This window comes from Triturus cristatus, chromosome 4_2 (assembly GCF_964204655.1).
Source record: "Triturus cristatus chromosome 4_2, aTriCri1.1, whole genome shotgun sequence".
NCBI lineage: Eukaryota > Metazoa > Chordata > Amphibia > Caudata > Salamandridae > Triturus > Triturus cristatus.
Window position 1 is genome coordinate 989,124,183 of NC_140586.1, and position 11,070 is coordinate 989,135,252.

At 46.0% G+C, this 11,070-nt stretch overlaps 1 pseudogene across 1 annotated transcript in view; it reads left to right on the plus strand.

The window, feature by feature from the left end:
• LOC146839234 (uncharacterized) overlaps positions 1-10,252 on the plus strand; it is a 35,353-nt pseudogene extending 25,101 nt beyond the window's left edge. Inside the window, exon 2 of the transcript XR_014960813.1 lies at positions 6,561-10,252. The product of XR_014960813.1 is annotated as an uncharacterized LOC146839234 (transcript). The remainder of the gene's footprint in view (positions 1-6,560) is intronic.
• The last annotated feature ends 818 nt before the right edge of the window (positions 10,253-11,070 follow it).

Below are 11,070 nucleotides of genomic sequence, written 5' to 3' on the forward strand. Positions count from 1 at the left end.
TTAATAAGGATTTATTGTCCGCCATTGTAAATACACTGTCTACCTTGATGCTTCTGCTTTTACTTAACCTTTGTGTTGTTCTAAAAGTACCAGAGACCTTTATAAGACAAGTTGGTAAGCTTTATAATGTTGTCTATCAGTTGTCGCTTTGTCCCCTCCTTGTAAAATATGCAGCCAAACTTGAAATAAGTACATTTGTTGTGAGAATAGCTATTGTTGCCGGTGATTTCTTTTATTGCAGCACATCAGTGCCTCTATTCTAAATCAAACATTGATTATTCGAATAGTATTGATTTCATTCCAGAGTGTCATTTGCACCATTAAGGTGATAAATAATACGTTGACCTCATATTTGAGTTGGATCGGTTTATCCTATTAGAGTCCTGTCCTTCGTCGTCGTTTTCTAGTGAGCGGCCTAGACTCTAGAGGGTCATACGGGCTCTCCCCCTCCTTTTGCTTCAACAGTGTTTGCCTATAGAGATGCTGATATGGAGTGCGGAGACCTGCAGTTAAGCAGCTCTGAACGAGTGAATGAAATCCATGTTGGTGGTTTGTGCTGGGAACGTGCCTTTTATGTTTATTTCTACAGTCCTGCCGCCTTTGAGGTGAATACATTGTCAGATCAGGGGACAGAGGCACAGAAAGAGTAGGATTCACCTAGTACTAAACAGTTTAAGTCCGATGAACACAGAACTACTTTTTCCAAAGGTTATTACTTGGCCACGTTACATTCTGCTGAATTGTCCATGAGAGTGGGTGCTGTGTACCCCTGCCCCCGCCACCCCCCGAGGCAATGTCTATGTGGTATCCAAACTCTCGTGTCGGTAGGCTTACGGTAAGATTTATTCACCACTCACCCCACTGCACTAGGAAAGTAACTGCTGAGAACACTCCTGGCAACGCATCAACAACACTCCTGGCAACGCATCAACAACACTCCAGGAGCCGCGGGAATTAATCTTTAGTTAAAGACGCATCACCACAGCCTGGGCTCATTTTAAAAGCACAGTTTTACTTACAACTTTAGGATGGTTGTAAATACCCCCGATCTTGAACATAAATGGGGGAGAGGCATACATTTACGTAGTGATTCCCGAGGCGCACTATTTCACAAATTGGTAGGTCATGGTTAAACACAGAGCCTCCTGGTTGCAGTTTCCTAGTGCTCTAAGCCACACGTGGGAAGGTGGAGATTGTGCGGGAGCAGCCGAGGGAGTACAATCCCAGGATAAGGACTTGTATAGTGGCCCTGTCGAGAAGTAACATTTAGGTGCCGATTCCGATTCCGATCCTGGAAAAATCGGGTACGAACCGTCGGTCGGAGCGTTTTCTCCGTCCGACTCGTACCCGGGAAAAAAACCCTACAAACTTGCAAGTACGATTCGTACGGGAACACCATTTCCGTACGAATCTGAAAAAACACCGACCGACAGTAAAACACATACGAATGTGAATCGGGACACCGCGGACGTGACGTCCGGATGGAGTTAGGCACGTTTTCACGTACCAGCAAGTACGATTCGTACCGACAGCAGTCTGGACGGCAATTTTTTTACGGCACCCAAAAAGTGCAGGAGAAGCTAGGTACGCCGCGATGCGAGCGGAATAGGGGGCCCGGTACTCGCCGTCCCCCCACAGCCCCCGTATGTACGTGCCGAACCCCCCCAGCCCCACGTATGTACGTGCCGAACCCCCCCCTAGCCCCCGTATGTACGCGCCGTACCCCCAGCCCCCCCACGGATGGACGTGCCGTACCCCCACCCGTGTATGTACAGAGCGTACCCCCACCCCACCCATGTATGTACGGAGCGTACCCCCACCCGTGTATGTACGAAGCGTACCCCCACCCCACCCGTGTATGTACGGAGCGTACCCCCACCCCACCCATGTATGTACGGAGCGTACCCCCACCTGTGTATGTACGGAGCGTACCCCCACCCGTGTATGTACGGAGCGTACCCCCACCCGTGTATGTACGGAGCGTACCCCCACCCCACCCGTGTATGTACGGAGCGTACCCCCACCTGTGTATGTACGGAGCATACCCCCACCCCACCCGTGTATGTACGGAGTGTACCCCCACCCGTGTATGTATGGAGCGTACCCCCACCCCACCCGTGTATGTACAGAGCGTACCCCCACCCCACCCGTGTATGTACGGAGCGTACCCCTACCCCACCCGTGTATGTACAGAGCGTACCCCCACCCGTGTATGTACGGAGCGTACCCCCACCCCACCCGTGTATGTACGGAGCGTACCCCCACCCGTGTATGTACGGAGCGTACCCCCACCCCACCCGTGTATGTACGGAGCGTACCCCCACCCCACCCGTGTATGTACAGAGCGTACCCCCACCCGTGTATGTACGGTGCGGACCCCCAGCGTAGCTCCATACATACACGGGTGGGGTGGGGGTACGCTCCGTACATACACGGGTGGGGGTACGGCGCGTCCATCTGCGGGGGGGGCTGGGGGTACGGCGCGTACATCCGTGGGGGGGCTGGGGGTACGGCGCGTACATATGGGGGCTGGGGGGGGTTCGGCACGTACATACGGGGGCTGGGGGGTTCGGCGCGTACATACAGGGGCTGGGGGGGTTCGCGCATACATACGGGGGCAGGGGGGGGTTCGGCACGTACATACGGGGCAGGGGGGTTCGGCGCGTACATACGGGGGCTGGGGGGGGGTTCGGCGCGTATGCGGGCACATGTCTCCATGGTTCCTATTGCAGTTCGCTCCGTACGGTGTTTTTTCCATACGGTTGTACATTCGGACGCACGGGGCGGATCGTACTTGCGCGCTCGGACTTCAGTTTTCCGATTCGTACGTAAAATCGTCCGAGGACGTGTCGGACTCTTTTCCCGACCCGAGGACGTGTTGGAGAATTTTCCCAATGCGATTCGTATGTATTTTTTCCCATACGAATCGTACTTGCCAGTTTGTACAATGCTTGTACGATTCGTACGGAAAAAAATCCGGATACGATTCGTACGGGGAAATTTTTTCCAGGATCGGAATCTACACCTTGGTGTTTATTTCCAGCATATTTAGGTAAAGTGGTAAAGCCGGGATTAGATGTTATGTCTAGCGGTGGTGTGCGCACACACTAGTGAATTGCCCACCTCGTTAAGGGTTGTGTCAAGGTTTTTTTTACAGCGTTTGCTAGATGTATTGAGCATATTTATAAGTGCCTTCCCACCAATACTTTCATGTAAGAAGGTTGAGACCTTTTCTTTTAGTCGTGGAGCAAAAGCTGCTTGTTGTAGGGAACTACCACCCCCACAACCAGTTCATGACACTACTAACTAGAGTAGTCAGTTTCCAGTAACGTGTCCCTGAACACCTACTAGTTCTTCCTTCTATGTTTGTGCTCTGAGCCCCTCCGTCTCCCCTCGGACCCACCAAGGATGTTTGGTCTGTGTGTAAAGGCGCTTTCGTGTACTGGATTCATGTGAGGTACAGAGCCCATTTCAGGTGTCTCCCTTGTATCTACGTAGCCTTTAAAGTTGTGTGTTGTTCCATAACGTTAGTGACAATATGCATCCTCTCCTCTCACTGCATGCCCCAGCTCTGCTTTTTAGAGTCACTCCTCGTACTGAAATTCTTTGTAAAACAGATTACCCTTGTAGGGAAGATTATAATCTCTCTGACACTCCTTGGTACGTAATTTCCCATACCTGGTCCAAAAAAACTGACTCTGCATGATTTACTATATGGTAATACTTCCTTGAAATATTGCTCATTTTGCCCATGCTTCAGTCCATATGAAACTAGTCTTTGCCCTTCCACCCTCTTGTCCATACAGTACCCTGGATCCCGCCAGCTATTACATGCTCATCTGTCAAGAGAACTTAGAGACAGAATAGAACTTTTCCTGCTGGTGGAGACTGAACACTTTCTGTTAGTAACTCCACTGGGTGCAATCCCATTAGTGCCTGGCCTGTGTTATTGCATTGTTTCATCAGATTCACCCAGTACCTAGCATATGTTATTGCATTGTTTGCATCAATCCTAGTGCCTGGCCCGTGTTATGGCATTGTTTGCATCAGATTCTCCTAGCGCCTGGCCCGTGTTATTGCATTGTTTGCATTAATCCTAGTGCCTGGCCTGTGTTATTCCATTGTTTGTGTCATATTCTCCTAATGCCTTGCCTGTGTTATTGCATTATTTGCATCACACTCTCCTAGTGCCAGGCCTCTGTTATTGCATTGTTTGTGTCAGATTCTCATAGTACCGGGCTGTGTTATTGCATTGTTTGCATCAATCCTAGTACTTGGCCTGTGTTATTGTGTTGTTTGCATCAATCCTAGTTCCTGGCCTGTGTTATTGCATTTTTTGCATCAGATTCTCCCAACGCCTGGCCTGTTTTATTGCATTTTTTGCGTCACGTTTTTCTAGTACCCGGTCTGTGTTATTGCATTGTATGCGCTGCTTTTGGTATGTGAATGATCTAATGGTTGCAGCTTTTCTAACAAACATGGTACCTTTTATCCCAATCAAGTGCATCTGACTGCAAGGACACTGCACTCTCCCTGCAGTAGCAATCTACTTCCTATTTATGTAACAACAGACAGCACAACATGTCTGCCAGAGATGTCGTAGGGTCAGAAACAGTGCATAGGTAAGTAGGTATGATGGAAAACAAACTGTTGAGTAAGATTTTAAACGAAGAAGCGGCTTTGATAGACGGCAAAACATTTATGTTGAAACATCGGCAGTAGGACAATGGTACATGGAATGATAATGGTAGATTTATTTACACTTCTGTGCAGTGCGTGTCACTTATTGTTCTTTTCTTCCACTCTCATGAGATGGTTTTACACGGCAACTCTCAGCTCACTGAGTGTGGAGCTTCCACGAATCTCAGAGACGGGCCGTTCCAAAGATGGTAACAGAGAAGGTTGACAGATCTGAGTCTTGAGCCTGGCAGGTGGACTGGTGATCCCTGAGGGGGTGTAGTTGGTCTGTGTGTTGCCATGGCTGCCCAGGGGGTGTAAGAAAATGTCAGCAATTTGTGGAGGGCCCTCTTTTGGGTGAGAACCACCCACCTTCATGCAATACGGACTTGAGGGTTTGTGTCTGCGCAGGATGAGTTACATTCTGATGGAAAATGGAGGACCTTGTCCAAAGGGGATGGATGTTACCAAGGTTTATCATCTTCAGTTACGACAGATAGAGAAAGTCCATGTACCTCGAAGGTCTTGAAAAGCTTTCTGCACTCTGCTGGTGCAGGCAGGATGTTTATTCTCTAGTTGGCATTTGTCAGGGGATGTTCAGATACAGTGGTTGAATTAAACCTTGGAGCAGCACTTGTAGCGTTGACTTTTGGAGTCTTGTAGTGTGTGCTGGATGCGGTAGAACTGTCTTAATGTTCTACAGAGCTCAGAAAATCCTGGAAGGAAGATCTGCACAGAGCACAGCTGACAGACGTTTGTGTGCATTCCCATGTAGAGTGCTCCTGCGCTGCGTCGTCACTGCCAATGTCTCCACATATGCTGGGCAGCTCTGCCTCATCACTCCGCTAGCCCCCTCCCCGTCGGTGCGGCAGCCGCCATTCCTGGTGCTGCAGTGCCCCCTCAGGCCACCAGTGCAACGTGGGGGTCTCAGGAACTCCGCGGGTAAATTATTCTCTCCGGGGTCATCCATACCTTCGCAACCACCAAGATCCCGTTATTGTTGCCGCGCTCAGTACTTCAGAGCCGCCGGCAGCGCCATCTTAGTTGCTCCTCAGACAATCGCTCTGCCTTCGTTGATCTCCGGTCAGTTAGGGCTCTCAGCCTTCAATCACCATCGGCAGGTGCTCTCCTCAATAATAGGCACCATCGTGGGTGCTCAGAGGATCAAGTGCTGGGCCCAAAGCAGGATAAAATTCGAGGTCAACGCGGAGCTTCAGGCTCACACATCTTCTCCCATCGGCTCCGTGGCCACGCCATCAGCGCATAGCACTGCTGCGCATTACTTCACACCATGGTGGCCTGCCAAGGGTGGTGCATGGGCGTTCCCGTCCAACCACCCAAGGTTTCTCACACTAAACCCAATTTACCAAATACAATAGATTGGGTTTAGCTAGAGAAAACTGCACCCTTTTAAACTAGATGCGAGGAAGAAGAAATGCTTTAATTTCTCCTTCCTTTTCTGATTTTGCATGCGTGCTGCACTGTGCAACATGCATACAAAGTGGGAAAAGCTTTCCCTCGTGTCTAGGCACAGTATTTTGTACAGGAAGGGTGTCCTTCCTTTACAAAACCGATGCTGGACTCACAAACACACACACCCTTGCGCTCTGGTGCTGAGGTGTGTGCATGGCGCAGGGCCGCTGTAATCAGCGCCGGCGCAAGGGAAAGGGAAGGAGGGAGCCATATCTTTGAAAATATGGTGCTCTCCTGCTTCCTCCCTGTCGCGCGACGCAGCGCAGCCTCTGGGGTGGGGGGACTGCGCTGCATTACGTGGAGATATGGTAAATGTCCCCTGAAATGTCTTTTAAAACCATTTAAACATTGTGAATTCTAATTCCATTATGTTTCAATTTAGTAATTTTAAATATCTTTACATCCAACAGAAAACAAGCCTTGGATGTATGAAATGACCATCAATAATGAAGCGAATGCTGTAAATCTTCAATAATAGCAGAAATAATGAGCTACAGTATTCAGGAAAACATCAGCGCAGCATCAAGGGCGGTTCAGTGATTGTAAAAGGCTGAGCTGTGCACCTCCACGCCACAAGACGAAGAAATGACCTTAGGACAATTAAGGCAACAACAATAACACACCGCCTCCTGTATAAACAAGTGTCCAACACCAGCTTTGATCATGGGATCGGTGTGATGTGATTACCGCAGTGCTCTGTTTTATAATATGATGACATGCCATCATTTCGTGCTCTAGGTGAATTGTAAACTCTTTCTGGCCAAACCACAGTAACCAGAGAAGAACAACAGAGCGAAGCCGGACAACTGACGGGTAAAGGAAAGAGGAGTTCTTCTATCTACAATACAACAGACTGTCCCAATTTGCACCGGCCAGAAGGAAGATACATCTTTACCTGCAAGCGTGCATAGCAATAATCCAATCTAAAGGCACAATCGCCTACAAAGACACCTTCTACGTATTAGGAGTGTGGCAAATATTTAATGGCTATTGCTTTCTATTGTTAAAACAGAAATCAAACATGCAAAATACGGCACACAAATAAAGTATGTGAGAAAAACACAAGTGCTTAATCAGCCATGAAGGCCCATCAGGAAATGCAGTCATGGGATGTAGACAAATATATACCCGACCCACAGACACTAACCAAGAAAGAAGAATCATACACATGCAGCAAGAGCTTTAGTTTGTCATCACTACTCAAGCTTCATCAGCAAACGTACACAGGACAAAAACCATTCAAGTGCAGTGAATAAGTAAAGAGCTTTAGTCAGTTATCAAACCTTCGAAGTCATCTGCGAACACACACGGGGGAAAAACCATTCAAGTGCAGTGAATGTGCAAAGTGCTTTAGTCGATTAAGAGAGCTACAAAGTCATCAGCGAACACACACAGGGGAAAAACCATACCATTGCAGTGAAGGTGGGAAGAGCTTTAGTCGACTATCAGAGCTACAAAGACATCAGCGAACACACACGGGGGAAAAGCCATACCATTGCAGTGAATGTGCAAAGTGCTTTAGTCACTTATTAAGCCTTCAAAGTCATCAGCGAACACACATGGGGGAAAAACCATTCAAGTGCACCGAATGTGCAAAGTGCTTTAGAGAGTTATCACACCTTCAAACTCATCAGCGAACACACACAGGGGACAAACCATTTAAATGCAGTGAATGTGTGAAGAGCTTTAGTCGATTATCAGTCCTACAAAGTCATCAGCGAATACACACAGGGGAAAAACCCTATCATTGTAGTGAATGTGACAGTAGTTTTCGCGACTCTTCAGCTTTAAGGTATCATCAGCAAACTCACACAGGAGAAAAACCATTCAAGTGCTCTGAATGTGCAAAGTGCTTTAGTCAGTTATCACACCTTCGAAGTCATCTGCGAACACACACGGGGGAAAAACCATTCAAGTGCAGTGAATGTGCAAAGTGCTTTATTCACCTGTCAAACCTAAAAACACATCAGCGAGTACACACAGGGGAAAAACCATTCAAGTGCAGTGAATGTGTAAAAAGCTTTAGTCACCTGTCAAACCTACAAACACATCAGCGAACACACACGGGGGAAAAACCATTCAAGTGCAGTGAATGTGCAAAGTGCTTTAGTCAGTTATCAAACCTTCAAACACATAAACGAACACACACGGGGGAAAAACCTTATCATTGTAGTGAATGTAACAGTAGTTTTTGCGGCTCTTCAGGATTTAGGTATCATCAGCGAACTCACACAGGAGAAAAACCATTTAAGTGCAATGAATGTGTAAAGAGCTTTCGTCAATTATTAGACCTGCAAAGACATCAGCGAACACACAAGGGGGAAAAGCCATTCAAGTGTAATGAATGTGGGAAGAGCTTTAGTCGATTATCAGAGCTACAAAGTCATCAGCGAACACACACAGGGGAAAACAGAGAAGGGCACTGAAAGTGTGAAGGGCTTTTGTCAATTTTTGATCCCACACAGCCCTCAGTGAATACACTCCTTAATTTAACTCACATGGAAATAATCCTAGAGATGTAAAGGATCTGGAAAGAACTTAAGAACATAAAAAATAATATCGACCCATCTGAGGACATAGACAAGAGCAGAACAGTGCAGTTATTGTGAGAGGAATGAATTACGGAAAAAGATCAAATTCAAATTATGTGGGACATTGAAATACCAGAAGATAGAAGACCCGACTAGCAGTAAAGAAGAAAAACAGATAACAGTATTCGCAAAATTATAAAAGTGTTTGTTTCCAGAGAGTGTTCACTTCCGTACACATAGCAAAGCAACATGATGCACCAGGATACACAGTGGGAGGCAAGCACAATGTGGACTAAAAGAAAAGAAACATTCTTTATTTTTATTTGGTGAAGAAGATATACAAAAAAAACATTCAATCGCACCTGATCACACTACCTGTAAAAGCAACACTGAACAATAGTGGAACTAACAACGGTACTTTCAGCTAGCTTGTCGGATTAGTGATAAAACCTATAAACCCAACACACCCAGAGTGAACATGTTGTCAGGGCTCTGGAGATGGGAAACTTCATTGGTAAAATGTATGTATTACTATTAACAAATGCCACTGCAGTATATGTAATGAACTAAAGCGAAGCACAGGTGTTCAAGGAATAACCTATTGTTAGATATAAAAGAGCATATGCCTTGTTTTTAAGTAACGTTTGCTGCATCTTTTACACACTGTTTTCGGTTGATGAATCAGCTCGTGTCTCGGGCCTTATAACTAAGTGTGACCCGTGGCTCCTCTCCGACTTAGCTCTCCCTATTAATTAAGTGACTTGCCAAACTCTACTTGTTATCAGAATTGTGCCACTGTAAGCAGCAGACTCTGGTTGAAGAATGTGGTGAAACAGCAAAATCCCACATCAAAAGCTGATATGTGCCAGGACAATCCGTTGCTCTCCCAGCAACTCGTCTTCCACACTGATTGTCCCTTGGTCTCAAATGTTCTGAAGGATTTGTCGTATGAATGCCAGAAGTGGCAGTGACATTCATGAAGCTAAAGCTAACAGGAGTGTGTGGGAGATAGAGAGGGGGAGAGATAAAGAGAGCGAGAGAGACAAAGAAAAGGAGAGAAAAAGAAAGAGAAATGGAAGGAGGGGGAACGGCAGGTGATTTGTATTCACTTAAAAATAGAAGAAGCAGCAGAATATATGTCAATATGTGACATCACCAGAGAAACGGGCTGAATACCTGTGAATTTATATATTTATTTTTAATACCTATAGACCCGTGTCATGGAATAAACAGGGCACGAGTAAGGAAAATAGCAAAGGAGCCCATTATCATATGCAAATCACAATGACGTCACATGTAGTGACGTCACAAGAAGTGATGTCAGGCCCTTATAATAATTTTCATGTGAAAAGTCGACGGCCTGTTTTAAAAATATAACACAAGAAACATAAAATAATGTAAAAAGAAGTTTTTGGTCTCAGTTTTTATACATCATGTGTTTTTCCCTCTATTAGTTTGTAACTAAACTTGGAAAGGACTGAAAGTGTAAATATTTTTAAAGTGCTATGTGGAACTTGGAAATTACATTTTAAACAGTTTTCAGCGAATAAATAAAATGTGATTTTAATTTGCGTTTGTTTCCTGACGTTGTTCTTTATCCAGCCCCTAATCCCCAAAGTGTTTCACATTTACAGTGTATTAAGCAACAGAAGGGCTCATTTTGTCAAGTTCTCTGTTCCGCTCTTGCGCCACTCACACAAATAAATAAAGGGGACGCTGCTAGTGGGATGGATAGTTACAAACACTCTGATGCCTGTGTTTGCAGATGCAAATAACAAAGTACAATTCCCAGTCGCAGGCTAAGGAGCGAGGTGGAACTAAGTCCCTTTTCTAGGTAATAGTAGGGGGACCCCATCAAACTGTCGACCCCCGACTTGTGCTGTGCTGATAAAGCACTTGTGAATTTGAGTAATTTACGATGAATTGAAATGAGAGAAAGAGAAGAAGAGAGCGAGGTGCAGGATATATTAAAGAAAATGAAAAAAGAGACACAAGACATTACCCTGTTCTGTGTACAAGCATTTTACATAAATAAGTTGTGCTGTGCGTTGGGAACAGGCTGTCACCCCTCCTTGTATGTAAATGAGCTTCTGTGACCAGACACCCCAGGCTGCCATCTCTTCTAGCGCGGATGATAATGTGAGCACTGTAAGGTAATCACAAACAAGGGCTATATTGAGAAATAATCGGCTCCCAGGTCTCAGAGCTGTGGATATGTAGGTCTTTATTAGTTTTTTGAATTTACTTTAATGTGCAGCAATTCTCCAGGTTACTTTTTCTCAGTATATCGCTTTATATCGCTCTTTGCTCTCCATCTGTTAAATGTGAGGTTTGATGTAGGATTTGTTGTTAGTGTCCCTAGACCATGTCTCAATCCATTTGTCCTCGA